This window comes from Eptatretus burgeri, chromosome 8 (genome assembly GCF_056783735.1).
Source record: "Eptatretus burgeri isolate ZD-2024b chromosome 8, Ebu_testis_v1, whole genome shotgun sequence".
Lineage (NCBI taxonomy): Eukaryota > Metazoa > Chordata > Myxini > Myxiniformes > Myxinidae > Eptatretus > Eptatretus burgeri.
In genome coordinates, this window is record NC_140968.1 from 47,447,966 (window position 1) to 47,455,629 (window position 7,664).

Here is a 7,664-nt window from a genome sequence, read left to right on the forward strand (position 1 = left end):
TTGCAAAGATGCTGTTTGGAATGAAAATTTAGAGAGATTGAGTTTAAAGCAGAATGAGGAAATTATGTGAGGGTTTCCACCCGTGCCATTTTCCATTTGTAGTTTTGCCATTGTGACATCATTGAAATGTCATCCACCTTCCTTCTGTTGGGGTCAGCTCCAGGAAGTTTTTTGCCCAAGTCCTTCACGAACTGGATGTCTATGCCTGACGTTCGACTGAAGGTATCACATGAATGTGGAATTTATTGGTTCATAGTTTGGCATTAGCTGTTTCCACATTGCCTGTTTCCTGTTGGGCTCCCTCCCATGCATAGCACGGATACCTCACTATTTAGTCATATATATGTAGGCCACATGCTTTGCATCTGCTATCCCAAAACAGAGCTCGGAAATCGTTCTTGTTCAGCCATATCTCATGAGAGTAAGTTTTCCAATCACAGGAAATGCAGATGATGTGCATAATAAACATAGTGTACCTTACCAAGTGAGAGATTGGTGCAATGGGTGCCAACCTTTCGAATGATGATTATATGCTGTCTATCAACAGGTTGTCATTGGTAAACTAGAACAACCAATATTTAATGTCATATTTTCACGTGTCCAAAAGACCCACACAGGACCTTTTTGTTGTACGATGTGAAAAACACGGACATAAGAAAGCAAAGGACAAAAGTATTTGGGCAATAACATGTGAAAGTGATTCATATCTGCCAGTGAATCATGCTGTTGCGTGTAGTGCTACAAAAAACATAATGGGTGGTATCAGACATTAAATGATCTTTTCCCCAAAGTACTTGTATCATGAAGAACCTGTGATCACTCATCTTTGAGAAGACTGATGAAAATGCAGCACAAATCAAACTATCCTTGGTTTTATTAAAGAACAAAAAAAAAAACCATTGCCAAATGGCAAAAATGCAGCTAACGAATGTGAAAATGAATCATAAGATGCATTCACATCATGCGGATTATCTAGTGATGGGTTGTATTTGCGAGTAAATTAATATAATGGAGCTAGTGCGTTTTTGACCTCGCTTTCATTAATTAGGTGAGAGCGAATTTGGTTATTCCCTCCATTCACACGTGAGAGATGTGGGTGGTCTTCGTTTTTCAGTGTGTGTGTATGTGTATATATATATATATATGGATATATCCTCTCTCTATCCAACCCCCCCCCCCTCGCAACCCCTCCTTCCCAGAGTGTATTGTGATGTGTGGTACGGCAACACTCTCCTCCCCCTTCCTTGCTTTCCTCTTCCCCGTTTCCCTCCTTTATTTTGCAGGAAGATGGCTCCTACCAAAAGAAGGAAATGTACAAGAAGCGAACTTGACAAAAAACGACTGGCGAAAGCTCCATCAAGAGCAGCCTCAACTCAACAGCAAGAAGCAAAACAAGAAGCAAATGCAGCAACAATGGCTGCATCTAGGGCAGCTGAAGCTCCTCAACAGCAAGAAGCAAGACGAGAAGCAAACACAGAAGCAATGGATGCATCCAGAGCAGCTGAAACTCCTCAAGAGTAAGAAAGAAGATGAGAGACAAATGCAAAAAAGAATAGCTACCTCCAGGAAACAGCCCTGGAAGGTAAAAGAAAAGTCTGCATTCTCCAACAATCCAGCTTTGGATTATGCATTTGATCCAGTGGTTGTTATTGGCCTAATGTGAATTACTTGCAGGCACTGTGATGCAATGAAATGGACAGGAGAAGCTCCAGAAACATGCTGTAACAGTGGCACGGTTTGGCTGCCCCCAAATTAATGCTCCTCCTGAAACTCTTCGTACATTGTTGACAGTCAACACTCCAAATGCAAGTCATTTCCAAAGCAACATCAGAAGGTACAAGTCGTGCTTCAACATGACATCTTTCAGCACCACAAAAGAGATCAGAGAATCCAGCTACATGCCCACATTTAAAGTGCAGGGACAGGTTTATCATCAGTTTGGCAGTCTACAGCCACCACCAAATGAAGAGCCAAAATTCCCACACATCTACTTCATTGGTGATGATACAAAGCAAGCTGAACAGTGCTGCAACAATGTCATTAAAACCAAGTTGGAGGTGCTGGTGCAGTTGCAAGATATGTGCTCCACAAGGAAAACCACTATGTTCAGAGTCCCAAGTGTGCCATGGAGAAGATGACACCTGAGTACAGAATTGTCATTCGTTCAGACAAAACTACAGCTTGGGAGCATGGGTGGCACTTCAATGCACCATCCACATCAGAAGTGGCTGTCATCTGAGCTGGTGAACCACATGGCGATCGAGACATTGTGCTGCAACTCAGAAACTGCTCCCTCCAGAGAATTGCTGAGATGCACCCATCATATGATGCACTTCAGTACCCACTAATTTTCTGGCAGGGTAATGATGGATACCATTTTGAACTGTGACAAACAAACCCAGCAACAGGACTGCCAAGTGAAAAGAACATTTCTGCCATGAACTTTTATACCTACAGGATGATGCTGAGAGCTGGTCATTAAAATTACATATTGCATTGCAAAGAACTCTTCCACCAATTTGTTGTGGACATGGATGCCAAAATGTAGGCAGAAAGGCTGAGATCCATTGTAAAGAACCAAAAGAAACTCTGAGTCAAAAACTATGTTCACCTCAGGGATGCCATGAACAATGAAGGAAATGCTACCAATGTTGGCCAATTGGTCTTCTTCAGTTTCACAGGTGGTCCCCGCTCCATGCATGAGCGCACTCAGGATGCCATGACATACAGTATGTGCCAAACTATGGCCGTCCTGATCTCTTCATCATCTTTACCTGCAATCGAGCTTGGGAGGAAGTGGCTAATGAACTGACGCCAGGCCAAAAACCACAGCATCGCCATGATTTGCTGGCAAGAGTATCCCGACAAAAAATGAAGGCATTGATGAATGTCATCACCAAGGGAAAGATTTTTGGAACCATTAAGTGCTACATGTACAAAATTGAGTGGCAAAAGTGTGGCCTGCCACATGCCCACATTCTGATTTGGCTTCAAGATGAACTTCATGGGCACAGAGTGGATGACTTCATCAGTGCTGAACTTCCAGACCCAGAAATTGATCCACTTCTGTTCAGCATTGTCAAAACACAGATGGTGCGTGGTCCCTGTGGAAGCATCAATCTAAACTCACCATGCATGAAAGATAACAAATGCACAAAAAGGATCCCACAATATCTTCTGAACGAGACACAGACTGGACAAGATGGATACCCACTGTATCGTCGCAGAAAACCAGAAGATGGTTGAGTCACAACAACCATCAGAGTTCGTGGTTGTGAGATTGAAGTTGACAACAGGTGGATTGTTCCATACTGTCAACTCCTCACATGGCTATTCAACGCACATATCAATATTGAGTACTGCCACTCTGTGAAATCCATCAAATGTGTGTGCAAGTATGTCAACAAAGGATCTGACATGGCTGTGTTTGGCCTGTCAATGGATGGGACTGTGCATGATGAGGTTTGGCAATATGAAATGGGAAGATACATCAGCAGCAATGAAGCCTTCTGGAGGAGCTTGAACTTCCCAATTCATGAGCGACATCCCACTGTGGTTCATCTCACTGTGCACCTTGAGAATGGCCAGAGAGTGTATTTCACTGAGGAGAATACACATGAGCACACCCAAGTCCCACAATACACAACTCTCACTGCCTTCTTCAATCTCTGCCAGGATGAAGAATTTGCAATGACACCGTTGTATCAGATGCCCAAGTACAACACATGGAATGTTGGCAGCAAGAGGTGGGCTCGCCGCAGTGCAGGACAAATTGAACCAGACCAGCCAGACATCAAAGCCAGTGATGCACTTGGCCCTGTGTACACTGTCCATCCAAATAATTTTGAATGCTTTTACCTGAGACTGCTTCTGTATTACGTCAAAAGTCAAGCATCTATTGAGACCTTATGAACAGTGGATGGCTGTCAAGAAGCTGCTTGAGCACCAGCATCCAGAGCAGTCAGGCTTCACACCAAGGAGGTCAATGATTGACCGTATCCTTGCTCTTTGGTTCCTCACCGAATGCAGCCAAGAGTTTCGACAGGGGCTGCTTGCAGCCTATGTTGATCTCTGTAAAGTGTTCGATTCAGTGAATCGGGATGCCCTCTGGAGGATTCTAGGTCTTCGTTGGGTGCCAACAAAACTGATCGATCTGATGTCTGAACTCTACTCTGGTACTGAGAGTGCTGTGAGATGTGGTGGTACCATCTCTGACTTATTTCCATTTGTTACTGGAGTTTGTCAGGGGTGTGTACTGGCCCCCACACTTTTCAGCACTTGTATGGACTGGATTCTAGGGAGGATATCGGAGAGATCAAGCTGCAGTGCATTGTTTGGGAATGTCAAAATCTCGGACCTTGATTTCACAGATTATGCAGTCATCTTTGTGGAGACTTTAGATATCCTTCGGGGGCCCTCAAGATGCTGAATGAGGAGTCGGAGCCGCTGGGATTACGGGTTTCCTGGGTCAAAACTAATATCCAGGCTTTCAATGACATCTTGGATGCTGCTGTCCTGTCTGTGCCTGTTTGTGGTGAGGATGTTGAGGTCGTGGAGAGATTCACTTACCTTGGCAGTGATATTCATGTCTCTGCTGGCTGCGAGTTTGAGGTCAATAAACGTCTGGGTCAGTCCTGGGGAGTCATGGATTTATTGGATAATGGGGTGCGGTGCTGCCGGTACCTGTGCGGGAGGACGAAAGTCGAGTCTTCAGGTCCTTGGTACTTCCAGTCTTGCTCTATGGATGCGAGACTTGGACTCTGACCAAGGATCTGAGATGGAGACTTAATTCCTTTGGTACCAGGTCTCTTCGGAGAATCCTTGGCTATCGCTGGTCGGATTTTGTATCCAATGAGCGGTTGCTGAGAGAGACTCAAATGAGATTTGTTACCTGCATAGTCCGTGAGCGTCAGCTGCGGCTGTATGGACATGTGGCTCATTTTCCTGATGCTGATTCTGCTCACCAGATTCTCTCAGCAAGGGAGTCTCCTGAGTGGAGGAGGCCAGTGGGCCGACCATGTTCCTCGTGGTTACAGCAGGTTGATCGGCATCTCAAGGAGATGGGGATGGGCCAGGCATCTGCCTGGGGGATGGCCAGACGGAGGCCCCTGGAGTACAGGAGGAAAGTGGACACAGCGACGTGCTGCTCTGGCGCATGCTCCCATACTTGACCTGACCTGACCTGATGGCACGATTTGTGAAACTTACAAAAAGGCTCTCCAGCTCAGAGGACTCCTGGAGGATGATGCACAATGGAACAGCACATTGGAGGAGGCAGCTGCATCTCGATCACCATGGATGCTGCGAAAGCTGTGTGCCATTATCTTGCAGACATGTGCCATGTCAAATCCTCAACAACGATGGGCCAACCACAAGAAGAATCAAGCTCTCATTATCATTGAAGACATCAAAGCTTTGGGTGGCTATGACCTCAAAACTTTTGGCCTTCCTGACCTTCAACGACACAATGACAATGAGCTCACAAATGAAATTTTGAGAGAGACCAACTACACCATGGAATAGCTTGCTGAATACATACAGGAGAATGAGCCATGTCTGGTTCCAGACCATGTCTGGTTCCAGAAGCCTTAAATAAGATTACACAAGCAGTTTTCAATGGGAGTGGTGGCACTTTCTTTTTGGATGCTCCCGGTGGAACTGGCAAAACTTTTCTCATCAATCTTCTTTTGGCAAAAATCCAGTAAAGAAACATGATTGCCCTTGGAGTGGCATCATCAGGCATTGCTGCCACACTGTTGACAGGAGGAAGAACAGCTCACTCAGTCTTCAAGTTACCCTTAAATCTGGAAAGTATGGAGGCACCAACCTGCAACATTGGCAGTGGCACTGGCAAAGCAAAGCTCCTGCAGGAGTGCCGGCTCATTGTCTGGGATGAATGTACAATGTCTCACAAAGCTGCCTTAGAGGCTCTTGATCGCACCATGCAAGATCTTCGACATAATGACAGAAGAATGGGTGGAGTGACTCTGGTGTTGGCTGGGGATTTTTGACAGACACTGCCAGTCATTCCACATGGAACCAAAGCTGATGAACTGGAGGCCTGCCTCAAAGCTTCATACATTTGGAACAACATTCAGCGACTCAGCGTAATGGCCAATGTGCGAGTGCTTCTAACAGGTGATTCATCTGCTGTGGAGTTTGCTGCAAGCCTGCTCAAACTGGGAAATGGAGACATGGTATTTGAAAATCAAGATTAAAAGTGTCTCAATGAACAACTCTGGGAAATCATTTGCAACACTTCAACAACTACAGGATGCAGTATTTCCAAATGTTGCACATAACTTCCATGACCACAAGTGGCTTTGCCAAAGAGCAATCTTGGCACCAAAAAATGATGCCACCAATTTCACAAACAGAGGCCTTCTTGCACAGTTACCTGTCACTATGCAAATGTACAAGTCGGTTGACACTGTACTAGACACAAATTAAGCAGTCCACTACCCCACAGAATTTCTTAATTCTCTGGAACTCTCAGGTGTGCCTCCTCACAATCTGGAGCTCAAAATTGGTGCACCCATTATGCTTCTCAAGAATCTGGACCCACCGACACTCTGTAATGGAACATGTTTGGCTGTCAAGAAGCTTATGCCACATGTCATTGAAGCCACATTCATGTAGCAGGACAGGATGTTTTCATTTTATGTCATGCAGCAGGACAGGATGTTTTCATTTTATGTATTTCAATCATCCCATCTGACTTGTCATTTCAATTCAGAAGGCTCCAGTTCTTTGTCTGCCTCAGTTTTGCCATGAGCATCAACAAGGCATAAGGACAATCACTCAACGTTGTTGGCCTCAACTTGCAAAGCCCATGCTTTTCTCATGGCCAACTCTATGTTGGTTTCAGAGTTGGCAATGGCAAAAACCTTTTCATCTTGGCTCCATATAGAAAAACATGCAACATTGTCTATCCTGAAGCTCTACAAGGATTACAAAAAAAGTCAAACTGATAAAATGTGACGTGAAATCCTCAGTGCTGAAAAATAAGAAACAATGCTGGAGAAGAAAGGCAGAGAGAGGAAATGCAGAAAAAGAAACACAGAAGAAGGAGGAAGGCAGAAAGAGGAAGAAGACAGAAGAACAATGAAAAGGCAACAAAGAACAAAGGAAGAAGAGATACAAGAAAAAAAGGCAGAAGGACACAAAGATGACAAAAAACAAGGAATAGCAAAAATCCAGAGCAACTGAAACTTCTCAACAGCAAAAAGCAAGGAAAGCAGAAAACACAGCAACAATGACTGCATTCTGACCTCTTGTACCTGTGATCTCCCAGTCATTGTGTGGTACTTCAGTTGGTTGTCCATACTATCTGGTTCAAGAGGACACAGTTCAAGCCTCTGAAACCGGAATAAAGTTGTGGAAAGGCACAGATCAGGGGATGGGTATAAAAAATATTCAAAGGCCTTGAATATCCCTTGGAGTACAGTCAAGACAATCATTAAGAAGTGGAAGGTGTATGGTACCACCAAGACCCTGCCGAGATCAGGCCATCCCTCCAAACTACATGATCAAGCAAAGAGGAGACTGATCGGTGAGGCCACTAAGAGAGCAATGGCAACATTGAAAGAGCTACAGGCCTTTATGGCAATGACTGGTCACTGTGTGCGTGTGACAATATTCCAAGCACTCCACAAGTCTGGCCT

At 44.8% G+C, this 7,664-nt stretch overlaps 1 pseudogene; it reads left to right on the top strand.

The window, feature by feature from the left end:
- The first annotated feature begins 2,816 nt into the window (after nt 1–2,816).
- LOC147021674 (uncharacterized) lies at nt 2,817–3,912 on the top strand (annotated as a pseudogene).
- Nucleotides 3,913–7,664: the final 3,752 nt, after the last annotated feature.